We start from the raw sequence: 13699 nt of genomic DNA, 5'->3' as shown, positions 1-13699 counted from the left end.
AAAAATTCATTTTCACATTTGTAAGACTATGGGTACCTTGAAGGAGAGCCTGCATCTTATTTATTTTCACATTCTCAATATCACTGATGGTATCTTTCACCCACTTGGAGCTTGGTTCTACAGGATCAGAAAGTCTTAATCTGAGATTTAGAAAGTAGAGATGGAAGTAATTTGGAAATGGAATCTCTCCTAGGAAGGTTCTGAATGCAGGCACAAAGGGAAATGAAAGAGATAGAAGGAGGAGGAGGAAGACCATTCTATAAATAATAATGACAAACTAGATCATCAGGGGTTGGAAACGTTTTTAAAGCAACCCATCCAGATTCTAAACTTTTTCTTCTTATATTTCTAGGGGGTAGGTAGGTGGTGGTAGTTAAACTGAAGGCAAGGTAGGGGCTGTGTCTGAATTTACAGAAGATATGGAGGTAAGTGGGGGCTTCCCAGGTGGTGCTAGTGGTAAAGAACTTGCCTGCCAAAACAAGAGACCTAAGAGACAAGGGTTCCACCCCTGGGTTGGGAAGATTCCCTGAAGGAGGGCATGGCAACCTACTCCAGTATTCTTGTCTGGAAAATCTCATGGACAGAGGAGCCTGATGGGCCACATTTCATAGGGTTGCAAAGAGTTGGACAGGACTGAAGCGACTTAGCATGCAGGCATGCATTGAGATAAGTGTATTTCAAATGCTGGCTTCTCTGAAGGACAGTGGGGGTATGTAGGGTTTTTTGGAAGGTAGTGGTGGAGAATGCTGTTGACCCTTTTGCTCAGTGTCAGCTCTTGCACATGGTTTCAATTTAACAAGCATCTCTCTCTCTTTTATAAATTTATTTGCATCAGGTCTTAGTTGTGGCACTTGGGAATCTTCATTGAGTCATATGGGATTTTTGTTGCAGGACATGGACTTTCTAGCTGTGGTGTGGGCTTAGTTGCCCTGCAGCATGTGGGATCTTAGTTCCCAGACCTGGGATCAAACCCCCACCCCCTGCATTACAAGGCAGATTCTCAACTGTTGGAGAGCCAGAGAAGCCTCACAAATACCTCAAGAGATGGTGGACTCTTGAGGACTTAACTTTGCTATGCTCTTTGCTAAACCTCCCAGCTACTCTATTAAGGTAGGCCTTTTACTGTCATAGAAGAAATAGGTTCAACAGCACCAAATAGCTTCCCTGAGCTCTTGCAGAAAGTAAGAAACAGAAACAGGATTCAAACCCAGCTCTGGGTGGAGGTCAGGTACACTGTCCTCTCCACCACACTGTCTCACTGGGCAGATACGGTGAGAGAACTAATACAAACCCTTTAGATCAAGTCCAACCTAGAATATGTAAATTGCACACAAAAGAGACCTCACACTGAGTATATTTATATTCACTTTTTTGGGCAGGTTTTGTGGAACTCCCTAAAGTCATTTTTTTTTTTTTCTTGTGCTGCCGTGGTTCAGCATGCTGAAACATATTTCAGCACTTAAAAAAGCACAAGCTATGATTAAGTATATTAAGGGACTTTTAAAACTTAGATTAATGGTCTGATAAGTTGTGAAATAGCTCAAAACTGTATAAATTTGTATTCAGGGATTTTCTAAAATTGTTAGTTATTGACTCGATAGATTGTAACAAGTCCTTTGAACCTGTTCTGCTTTATTACTCAAATCTGTACTCTGTAATTTATGGACAGGTTGAGGAACGCAAAGACCCCCTTGGTGGACTCCCCGGAAACTCTCAGCTCCTACAGTCCTGCATTAAGAGAATCTGCTGACCACTCTGCAGACACATCGGCGGGACTAGAGATGGTTCAATGATGAAATTAAGTTTAGTACACTTCTTCCTTCCAATAGATCTGATTTCCAAAGGCCATAAAGATCTTTGCTCAAGTCTCAGTGGTTGCCCGGGTGTAACAGTTAACATCCAGAGCTAGTAAAATGGCTGTTATTCCACATTGCTCACCCAGAGAGTACCTGTCACTTCATGCTTACTGTATTTACAGGTAAAATAGCTGAGATCCAAAGATGAAAAGTAGGACTTTCCCGGTGGTCCAGTGGTGAGGATTCTGCCTACCAATGCAGTGCACACAGATTCGATCCCTAGTTCGGAAAGATTCCACATGCTATGGGGCAACTAAGAGTGTGTGCTACAACTACTGAGCCTGCGTGCTGCAACTACTGAGGCCCATGTCCCCTAGAGCCTGTGCTCTGCAACAAGAGAAGCCACTGCAGTGAGAGGCCTGGACATTGCAACTAGAGAGGAGACCCTGCTCACTGCAACTAGTGAAAGCCCGCTAAGAGCAATTCAGGCTCAGCTCAAATAAGAATTTGTTAAAAAGCAAAGAGGTACAGTGACGTACACAAGTTCAACAGTTAGATGCAGTGAGCTCAGTATAGAGTCCATGCTTCTCGCCTCTCATTTAATAGCTTTCTACCTGGAAATGAGGTGTTAATAAGTCAGTGGTTGTGGACTTTAGAGGAAGTGAAGACCCCTAGGACTGAAACCCCAGTCAGCTATCTGAATTTACGTCAAGGCAGGAAAATGGATGGCTCACAGAAGGAAATTGACCCCAGTCTTCAAAACACACACACACACACACACACACACACACACACACACACACACACACACACACACATCTGCCTATCTCATTATAATGCTCACTAATGTATTTGCAACAAAACTCAATGCTATTCTGACCAAGGGCAAAGCTCTCATCAATAGTTCTGGGTTTGAACCTGGGATAAAACTAGAGGTCGAGAACCTTGTGAACACCCTTCCAGGAAGCATCAACTCTTGTAGGTCTCTTGGGTACTGACAATATATCTAAAGAAATAATCTTCTAAATGCACATGAGAGGTCCAAAAGAGTTGATATCCAAAGGGTGTACATTGTGGAATCCATATTTTAGCCACGTGGCTACTGAGTGGGCCAAAATTGTTGCTATGCCCTTGTGTACGACATACTCAGAAACTGGTCAAGCAGTGGCAGTTGAGAAAGATGGTCTGTATTGAGTAAAATGAATGCAATAAGCTCAGAGTAACTCCCCACCCTCTGTCCTAGGTCTGTATCACTCTACTGGCAGAACAAACCTCATGCTGTTAACAGCAAAAGAGATGATCTCAAGTAGCCTTTAGTTTTCCCGACCATTATCACAGTATTGACAGAAGAAGACATGAGGGCAACACACAGGAAAGAAAATGACAAGTGAGACAGGGGGTGAGAGGTGTGAGCCACATCCAGCTAGGGACAAGGAGAAGGGGCGCGAGTGGAAGCCTTTTAGTCTCCAGGAGTGAGGAGGGCTATTTTGAAGGAGTTATTCTGATCCACGCTGGGCCAATTTTCCTCTCTGCCCTCCAGATGCACTCTTCACCCCTCTCCATCCTGCTCTGTGCCAGGGAGGCAGGCCTGCCTGGACCACATCCACAGATGCTCACACATTCCAAAGGGAGGAGGGCATGTCGGGAAACCCCTCCACCCTTCCTATTCTTTGACTCGGAAAGCTGCTCTCTCTCTTCGTTATTTCAGACCAGGGATGTGGGCACTCTGCTGTTACTATCCCTGGGCTACTGTATTAGCTTTTCTAGTTTTCTGCAAACGATCCATACTTCTGTAAACAATCCCTCTATTACAGTCTTCTCAAAATAACCTTTTTGAGTGTGACACTGTTTTCCTGGTAGGATCCTGCTGATATACCTGCTTGCTCAGGTGGTACCTTTTTTCCCTCAGCTTGCAGGCAATGGCTGCTCTTTGAGGAAGGGGAGGAGAGAGAAGACTCCAGTTTTGACATTTATAAGTCATAGAGTGGGAAGAGGCCGTGCGTGTGTGCTTCATCGCTAAGTCGTATCCGACTCTTTGCCACCCCATGGATTGAAACCCACCAGGCTCCTCTGTCCACGGGATTTCCCAGGTAAGAATATCGCAATGGGTTGCCATTTCCTTTTCCAGAGAAACTTCCTGACCCAGGGATTAAACCTTCATCTCTTGCAGGGCAGGCGATTCCTTACCGCTGAGCTACCGGGGAAGCCCTGTGGGAAGAGGACACTTAATGTTAAATACTGGGTGGGCATGTTCAGGGCTTTCTATGATATGACATTCTTCCCTAAGAGTCTGAGTTCTTCGCCACTGGTGCACACTTGTGCTCAGAGCATCACTGTCATGACAGCTGCTACAACTCTCATCCCCATTCTGCAGCTGGAGAGACATGGCGGAGAGAGCAAACGCTTTCCTTAATCACACAGTGTGCTCAGGGAGCAGGACGAGACACAAACACAGACTGGTATTAGTGAAATCTGAGGCCTCCTTTTAGTTGATTTGCTGCTATTTTCCCCTTAGGAAACTTCAACTGTAGAGATAAACATGGATTTTTTTTTCTTTGTGCAAAGGTTCCAGAATGTGCCTCCTTTATTTGGTGGAAAATGGAGCACTGTGGTCCACATGCCAAGGGCAGTGAAATACAGCTCACAGAATCAGTCTGGTTTGTTTTTTCCTTTGGATTATGACCAGGTGGCTGGGAAGGGAATAATTCAGAAACACAGAGAATGCCCTACTGTTCATTCAAAGAATGAAAAAAAAGAACTAGGAGAGGAAAAGTTTAGAAAGCAATGATTTATGAGAAGAAAACCACAATTTCTGGTAGTGTAACAGAACCTATTTCCCCTCAGTTCATTAACTCTGCTCTTTGAGCCTATTTAACTACCCCAAAAGTAATTTCATGCAAAAGTTCTGTTTCTATGTTGGCATTTCTAGCATCATCTAAACAAAACTCTCAGTGAGTTGAGTGGATTTTTCGATTTGCCTGTAGGCACAGCCACCTAAAGAAGTCTTGTTTTTAGAGGAAAGTCATCTCAGACCAGCTGCAAGGAGCCCAGTGAGCCAAGGACAGAGCCCAGAACAGGAAAGCTAGAGGCTTAGGATCCAGAGCCCCGACAATAGAGTTTTCTTACCTTTTCACGGTGGAACCCAGGTTCCTACTAGGTCCCAGAATCAGGCAGCAAGAAAACTTCTGATCTCTCACCTATGAATTCCCTCCCTGGTGATCACACTGTCTGCCTCCATCAGAAATACTCCAGGGCAGGCATTAGCTGCCACACGCCTCACACAGTGCTATCTGTATTCTCTAAGTCCATGGCCAGGAGAGAAAAGTGACACAGATTTAAAGGAAAAGAATGGAGATCCGTAGAAATTGCATGCTTGTTAGAGCTTAGGGGAAAATGCCAAAGAAACTGTGTGAGTCAGGACTTCCGCAAGAGGATGGAAACCAGGGCCCAGCTGCCACCCACCTGGTTGGGAATGCATTGGGGGTCTACTGCGTGAGGCTCAGGGGGCCTCTTCCCCAGGGCTGACCCCAGGCTCTGGGTGTGTGGATGGGCAGGAGAGACATTCCTCTGCCTCTAGTATTCTCTCCCCTAATTCTGTTCTCTCTGGACACCCATCTTATGATTTTCTCAGACATATTGTCCAGTAGAAGTTCATCCACAAGAATTGAGTCAATGAGCCACTGGGGCCGGTTCTATTAGCAGCTGGGACACTGAGTAAAGAGAACAAATCTGCCCAGAATTCATGAAACTCTTCTTTACTCCTGCTTCCTTAGCTTCCTGAGCCCTTCTCTCTCCCTGGAGAACTGGGGAAGCTCTTCTGAGCATGACTTGAGCTCCACACAGAACTTAATTCTGTTGTCCAGTCTGGATAGGGTGGATCTGCAGTCAGGACACCTGGTTCTTACGCTTGACTCTGTCACAACCCAACTGTGCATTTACCTCTAAAACAGTGGCTCTTGACCGGGGAACATTTGGCAACATCTGGGGACATATTCGTTTGTGGAGTGCTCTCGGCATCTGAGTGGGCTTCCCTGGTAGCTCAGTGGTAAAGAATCCAGCTGCCAATGCAGTAGATGCAGGAGATGCAGGTTCGATCCCTGGGTTGGGAAGATCCCCAGGAGAAGGGAATGGCTACCCACTCCAGTATTATTGCTTGGGAAATCCCATGGACAGAGAAGCCCAGAGGGTAATAGTCCATGGGGTTGCAAACAGGTGGACACAATTGAGCAACTGAGCACACACGCACTCAGCATCTGAAGGGAAGATGTCAGGGATGCTCTGAACACCTCACAGTGCACCAGGCAGCTTCCTACAATCCAGAATTAGCCAGCCCCCAAGAGGCCTTCCCTGGTGGCTCAGATGGTAAAGAATCTACCTGCAATGCTGGAGACTCAGGTTCGACCCCTGGGTTGGGAAAACCCCCAGAGAAGGGAATGGCAACCCGTTCCAGTATTCTTGCCTGGAGAATTCCATGGACAGAGGAGTCTGTGGGCTACAGTCCATGGGGCCTGCAGAGTCAGACATGACTGAGCACACCCGTGCAATCAATACCATAGTGCTGCTTGGAAGAAACCTTGCTTTAGAGTTCTGTTTTCTCATTTGTAAAATGAGAGGTTTTGATTAGATCATCTTAAAAAAAAAAAACACTTTTGGAGACAAAATTCTGCAGCGCAAATGAAGTTTGGGGGAAGTAAATAATCTTACATGAAGTTTAGATGTGAATCACCTCATAAATGATGCTGAGAAGTAAAATTAATCCCCTGAAATATATAGGTAGAAATATGGTAGCTCATATCAATAATATAATAAGTGAATGTGGCCTGTAGCTAAGGCAGTCCCTTAGGCTATAAAATTGTAAGAAACTGCACTGTGTCAACAACCTAGCCAACAAGGCATTCATTTAGAGGGCAGGAAAAAAAAATCCCAGTTTCCAAATCCCAGGCTTCCACTTAGGAGAGTCTGGTGGGAAGTGATACACACAAACTCCTCTTTGTCTAAACAACGTGCCAAACAGAAAAAGGCCAGAGGTGAGTCATGTGGAAATGGTTTTTTAGAGGAGTTGCAGTAAAGTACCCCCTTTCCCAAGCCCTAAAGAAACGTTAGCTATAAAATCAATGAAACACAGCAGAAAACACCTGAGAAGGCACCAGGGAACGCTACTTGATGCCCAGACATTCAAGGCGCAGGTTCAGAGGTGGCCACGACACAGTGACAATCAGCTCATGCTGGTAGCTGAGGGCACTTCTCCCGTCTGGCTATCACACACACAAAGGCCAACATCACAGGTCCTTTTGCGGGATTCAGAAAAATGTCACTAAGTCCTCACAAAGACAGCTGACAGTAAATATGATTACTGGGAGGATGGGGGAGCCAAGGAACAAGGAAAAGTCTTAGGATGGAGAAAAAACTCCAGCAATGACAACAATTGGCACTCCACATAGGGATGTGGAGAAGGAAATGGCAACCCACTCCAGTGTTCTTGCCTGGAGAATCCCAGGGACGGCGGAGCCTGGTGGGCTGCTGTCTATGCGGTCGCACAGAGTCGGACACAACTGAAGCGACTTAGCAGCAGCAGCATAGAGATGGGTGCCTGGAAACTCCAGGCTTGTATTCAAGGAGGGTCTGGGTTACCTAGAAACACCTGTCTGGTCTCCTCAGTGATAACCTGTGCTTATGAGTTTCTGAGGCTGAATTTTTTTTAATTTTTTTTATTGTGGTAAAAGTCACTATAGTATAAAACATACTATTTTAGCTATATTTAATTGTACAGTTCAGTAGCACTAAGTACATTTATATTGTTGTGAAGATCTCGCCATTATTCATCTCTTGAGTTTTTCACTTTACCAAATCAAAACTCCCTCTCACCCACAAACCCTGGTATCTACTAATGTACTTTCTGACTCTATGAATTTGACTATTCTAGGACATCCATGTTGGCTCAAACGGGAATCTGCTTGCAGTGCAGGTGACCGGGGTTTGATCCCTGGGTTGGGAAGATCCTCTGGAAAAGGGCATGGCAACCCACTCCAGTATTCTTGCCTGGAGAATCCCATGGACAGAGGAGCCTGGTGGGTACAGTCCATGGGGTCGCAATGAGTTGGACACAACTAAGAGACTAAAACCACAGGTACTTCTGAGGGTGAATTATTTTTCAAAAATTGCATTATTTATTTATTTTTGACTGTGCTGGGTCTTCATTGCTGGTGTGGGTTTTTTTCTCTAGTTGCGGCAAGCCGGGGCTACTCTCTAGTTGTGGTGCACGGGCTTCTTGCTCCACTGACTTCTCTTGTTGTGGAGCACGGGCTCTAGGGCACGTGGGCTTCAGCAGTTGCAGCTCCCGGGCTCTAGAGCACAGGTTCAATCGTTGTGGTGCATGGGCTTAGTTGCTCTGTGGCATGTGGGATCCTCCCTGACCAGGGATCAAACCCGTGTCTCCTGCATTGGCAGGAGATTCTTCACCAGGGAATTCTTCACCAGATTCTTCACCAGGGAAGCCCTGAGGGTGAATTGTTATATTTTATTTTCTAATGTTCAGACTGAGGAAAATGCGGCAAGTCATAGCCAACTGGACTCTTCAAATATCTGAGCCTGAAAAGACTGACTCTGAGAAGGTGAGTACAATCCTACCCTCCCCATTGCATGGAGGTGACCAGATGTGTGTAGAGGATACTCCCTCAGCTCCAGGTCATGAAAGGCCCCGGGTAAGACTAAGAAGGGGCGTGAGGGGTGGCAAGAAAGAGTTCAGGCCCTAGACTCTCCTCCACAAAGGCCTCCTTCCCATAATTCAGGGAAAATGTCACACAGAAAGAAAACTGACAGAAGAGGCAGTCTCTGCCAATGCCTGTTTTCCTCCTGGGAACATTTATTAAATTATTGTATTGACAGTGCTAATAATGTTATGGATTTTAAATCTTCATTTCCCTGACATCCTTACCCACATGATGGAAGCCCTGTGATATGAACAAAATCACCCTCTGAGGAGGGAGTTCTAGAAGGCAGCAGTGTGAGAGGGTGGGTGGCACAGTCACCCACTCCAGGAACCTGACATATCTGGGGCTGGAGAGTACAGAGTTCAAAGGCGTGTCAGTGAGGACACTTGCTTTATGTTCATTTTACACTTTCAAAAAGATACAGGAGAGATAATATTCCTAACTATGTGTGTTAGTCTCTCAGTTGTGTCCGACTCTTTCCGACCCTGTGGACTGTAGCCCGCCAGGCTCCTCTGTCCATGGAATTCTCCAGGCAAGAATACTGGAGTGGGTTGCCACGCCCTCCTCCAGGGGATCTTCCCAACCCAGGGATCGAACCTGGGTTTCAGGCAGATTCTGTATTATCAGAGCCACCTGGGAAGCCCATCACCCTTTTAAAATTGTATTTATTTGGTTGTGCTGGGTCTTAGTTGTGGCATGTGGAATCTAGTTCCCTAACCAGGGATCCAACTTGGGTCCCCTGAATTGGGAGCATGGAGTCTTAGCCACTGGACCACCAAGGAAGTCCCATCATTACTCTTTTTTGAAAAGGAGGATGGCGATGTGCAAGAACTAGGGAAAGGCATGTTTGGAGCACCAGCAGCCCCCCTTACCCTCCCTCAACCTTCCCAGGCCCACGGTGCTGGTGTAGACGGTACCTCCCCAGGCCTTTGGCCCCGGTGAAACTAAGGCTAGAGAAGTCGATGGCCCCACTACCAAACAAAGAGAGGTAAAAGGTGGGCCACAAAGCAGCCTGACTCTCAAAACCAGCTGGGAGGCCCCAACACTAAAGCAGGACAGCTGGGAGTGAGGCGCCCAGCCTACCCGCCACCCCACTGTCCACCCAGGCGCCTGCTCTGTTGCCTCAGGAGCATCTCCCCAGCCTCAGCCCCTACTTGTTTGGATACTTACTCAAATTAAATGATCTCTAAGAACTATGGAGGTTTGATGTAAAATTGACCCCAAACCAAAGCACGTTGATTGATTCTTTTTTTATTTTAAAGCCACTTTTCAATAAGCAAGAGCAAACCTCTGCATGGGGAGGGGTCAGGGAGATATCAAATAACTCGAAAGGAAAACAACGCTAAAGGACGATACAGAAAGAAAAGGGGGAAAAGTAAAGTTCATTCATTTAAAAAGCATCATGGCCTAGGCAAATACTGGAGCTTTAATGTGAAAAAAAATATTTTAATTAAGATAAAATTTGCATCTATAAGTCCCACTTATAATCATCCCAAGATGTAGCAGAGCAAAAGGCAAATATCCTTGTGTTTGTCATCTGTGTTCCTGGGATTTCTTCTTCTGTTTTTGCATTTTATTCTGTGTGCATTTCAACTGGGATAGAAAGGTTTTATTCCTTCTCATACACTGGGCAAAATATCAAGAACTCTGTTGATACGTGTATTTATAAGAATTTTATGTACAGAATCAAGTGCTCAGAGCAGGAGCAGGAAGAATGAGGGTGTGTTTCTCTGTTTCTCTGTTAGGCCAGGACACTTTCCAACAGACGAGGCAATAACAAACACACCTGAGCCACTAAAAGGCCTTATAACTTGATTACTTTTCATCAGATGGGCATTTCATAGGATCACACTAAATAAAAACAAACATATAATATAGGTATGTGACATGTGTGTTAGTTGCTCAGTTGAATCCGACTCTTTGTGACCCCATGGACTATAGCCTGCCAGGCTCCTCTGTCCATGAAATTCTCCAGGCAATAATACCGGAGTGTTCATTCCCTCCTCTAGGGTATTTTCCTGACCCAGGGATTGAACCCGGATCGCCTGCATTACAGGCAGATTCTTTATTGTCAGAGCCACCAGGAAAACCCAGGTATGTGACATATCTTGAAATAAATGTGAGCAATAAAACATGAGAATTAGGATGAATGTGAGAGATAAGGAAGGGTGTTACTAGGATAATTTCTTCTGAGGATAATATTGAACATTTATTGAATATTTTTATTTATTGAATATATTGCATATTTTAGTTTTAAAATTTTATTTCTATTTTTTTGAGATAAAATTCATATAACATAAAATTTTCCACCTTATCCAGGACAAATCAGTGGATTTTTTAAAAAATATGTATATTTACAATGTTGCACAACCATCACCACCATCTAATCCCAGAATACTTCAACCATCCCCAAAGAAACCCCACATCTGTTTCCTGTGTCTGTGTGTACACTGAGTAGTCACTCAGTCGTGTCCGACTTTTTGTCACCCTTTGGACTGTTGCCCGCCAGGCTCCTCTGTCCATGGGATTCTCCAGGAAGAATACTGGAGTGGGTTGCCATGCCCTCCTCCAGGGGATCTTCCCGACCCAGGGATGGAACCTGTGTCTTTTGTGTCTCCTTCACTGCAGGCTGATTCGTAACCTGCTGAGCCATTGGGGAAGACAGTGACTCCCGATTTCTCCTCCTCTAACTCCCTGGCAACCACTAATCCGTTTCCTGTTTCTGTGGTTCTGTCTGAGAATAACTCTTCAGAGAGAATTCTGCCACAGCAATATCCCCATTTGTCCCAGGGGCGGAGACAGGTGCAGAGGAGGCAGGATGGCAGACTGTTTCTGAGCTCTGAGCCAGCGAGAGGGTCCTCTGTGCACTTAGAGATGGCTGAGGTCTCAGCATATAGGAGCTCATGCCTGAGAACAGTGGGGGGATCCACAGAAGTGTGCCCAGCCTCCCTTTCAGGACCTCACCCTCAAAACTGACCCCTTGGTCAGGCAGCCCCTCTGTTCCCATGAAAAGCCAGGAGCCAAGCAAGCGATGAAACCCCAGAACCTCGGCACTCTCGGTGTCCGAATATGAAAATGTCATCTACATCCTTCTGTTTCCAAAAGTGACTCCTGCCATGGGAGCCACAGCCAGGTGTGAAAGGGCAATATATAACATTCCAGGCTGAATGACAAAAGGTAAATAAATCCTGCCTGCCCCAGGGTGAAGCACTCCTACAGGAAGACAGCCTGTCTTCTGGAGCAGGGACGCAGGCCCTTGGCCTTGCAGCCAAGAGATCTCAGCTCTGTGTGCATTCGCCATACTTGTCATACTTAGCAGAGAAAAGCTATTCCCTGAGGATGTTGTTCCCACAGAATTCTCCATTGCCAAGGCCAGAAGCACACTCCTCTCGTCTCAATCAAGGTGGCGTAAAGAGGGAAGCCAGCCGTGCGTATCTGTCATTTGGACGATTAGCCCTTTTGACGGTAGATTCCTCTCTGAAAGACTGGCTCTTATAAGCACCTGATTCTCACCAGGAAATAATTTTCCTGCGTCTATCAAGGGCAGTAAGGATGGACGTCCTTATAGCGTGGGATCTGGAGGCTCACAATGGAATCCGTGTAAATACACGGGAGACACCCTGGTAACCTCTGACCAAACAGAACACAAGTCTTTGAGAGGCAGAGGCCATACTAGAGACTCCATTGTGTACACAGAGAGCGTGTCAGAATGATGCCTCTCCCAAGCCTCTGCTTATTTTTCTAAAATCAAAAGAAAGGCTTCATTAATTCCGTTACTGGAAGTGTTTAGAGAGCCTGACAAAAGGAAGTCAAAGCTAATGGACAAGCACCTCTCAAGAAAAGCTGATGAGTATGGAATCACAGGGCAGGGCACACTGCAAAGCCTCTGACCACTTTCTCATGTGGGGAGGGAGAACAGCGATGGGAGGACAGAGAGGCTCTATTCACTGGAAATCGGACTTACCTGCACCTCGATGTAGGGATCAAATAACTCCACACTGGGTAGATCTCTCAGTCAACATGTTTCCTTGGAAGCAGTGCAGTGTCATGGTGTAGACACGGGTGGGAGCTGGGAGCAGAAGCCCCTTTAGTCCCAATGCCATCGCCTCCCTGGCCTGGTGCATCACTGGTATCAAGCAACACCACTCCTCTAGGGCCACAGGTATGTACAGGGCTTTCCATGTGATGGGAACTTACTAATGTCTTATTAGTACCTGAACACATAAACAAGCACAGTTCTTTGTCACTGAGAGACCTACAACCCAACCAGAGAAGGGGGCATGAGGGAAACCAAATAGGATATAATGCAATTACTTCAAACCATGAAAATGTGAGTGATAAAGCAGGCAGTATTATCATTCTCAGTATTATCATTCTCACTGAGATATTTTAACATGATAGGTTTTAAAATTTTAGATGTAACTAAGAGGCTAAAAACGACTTGTAATTTTTGTGAAACGTGACCTCAGATATGCAGATGACACCACCCTTATGGCAGAAAGTGAAGAAGAACTAAAAATAGCCTCTTGATGAAAGTGAAAGAGGAGAGTGAAAAAGTTGGCTTAAAGCTCAACGTTCAGAAAACTAAGATCATGGCATCTGGTCCCATCACTTCATGGGAAATAGATGGGGAAACAGTGGAAACAGTGTCACATTTTATTTTTTTGGGCTCCAAGATCACTGCTGATGGTGATTGCAGCCATGAAATTAAAAGACGCTTACTCCTTGGAAGGAAGGTTATGGCCAACCTAGATAGCATATTTAAAAGCAGAGACATTACTTTGCCAACAAAAGTTTGTCTAGTCAAGGCTATGGTTTTTCCAGTGGTCATGTATGGATGTGAGAGTTGGACGGTGAAGAAAGCTGAGCGTGGAAGAATTGATGCTTTTGAACTGTGGTGTTGGAGAAGACTCTTAAGAGTCCCTTGGACTGCAAGGAGATCCAATCAATCCATCCTAAAGGAGATCAATCCTGGGTGTTCATTGGAAGGACTGATGTTGAAGCTGAAACTCCAATACTTTGGCCACCTCATGTGAAGGGCTGATTCATTGGAAAAGACCCTAATGCTGGGTAGGATTGGGGGCGGGAGGAGAAGGGGACGACAGAGGATGCGATGGTTGGATGGCATCACCGACTCGATGGGCATGGGTTTGGGTAGACTCTGGGAGTTGGCGATGGACAGAGAGGCCTGGC

General features: G+C 45.7%; 1 protein-coding gene across 1 annotated transcript in view; it reads right to left on the bottom strand.

The window, feature by feature from the left end:
• KIF26B (kinesin family member 26B) overlaps positions 1-13699 on the bottom strand; it is a 516204-nt gene that overhangs the window by 108283 nt on the left and 394222 nt on the right. The window lies entirely within an intron of this gene.

The sequence above is a fragment of the Giraffa tippelskirchi genome, chromosome 5, assembly GCF_054371585.1.
Source record: "Giraffa tippelskirchi isolate mGirTip1 chromosome 5, T2T-mGirTip1v1.2.pri, whole genome shotgun sequence".
Classification (NCBI taxonomy): Eukaryota; Metazoa; Chordata; class Mammalia; order Artiodactyla; family Giraffidae; genus Giraffa; species Giraffa tippelskirchi.
This window is presented reverse-complemented; position numbering and strand designations above follow the sequence as displayed.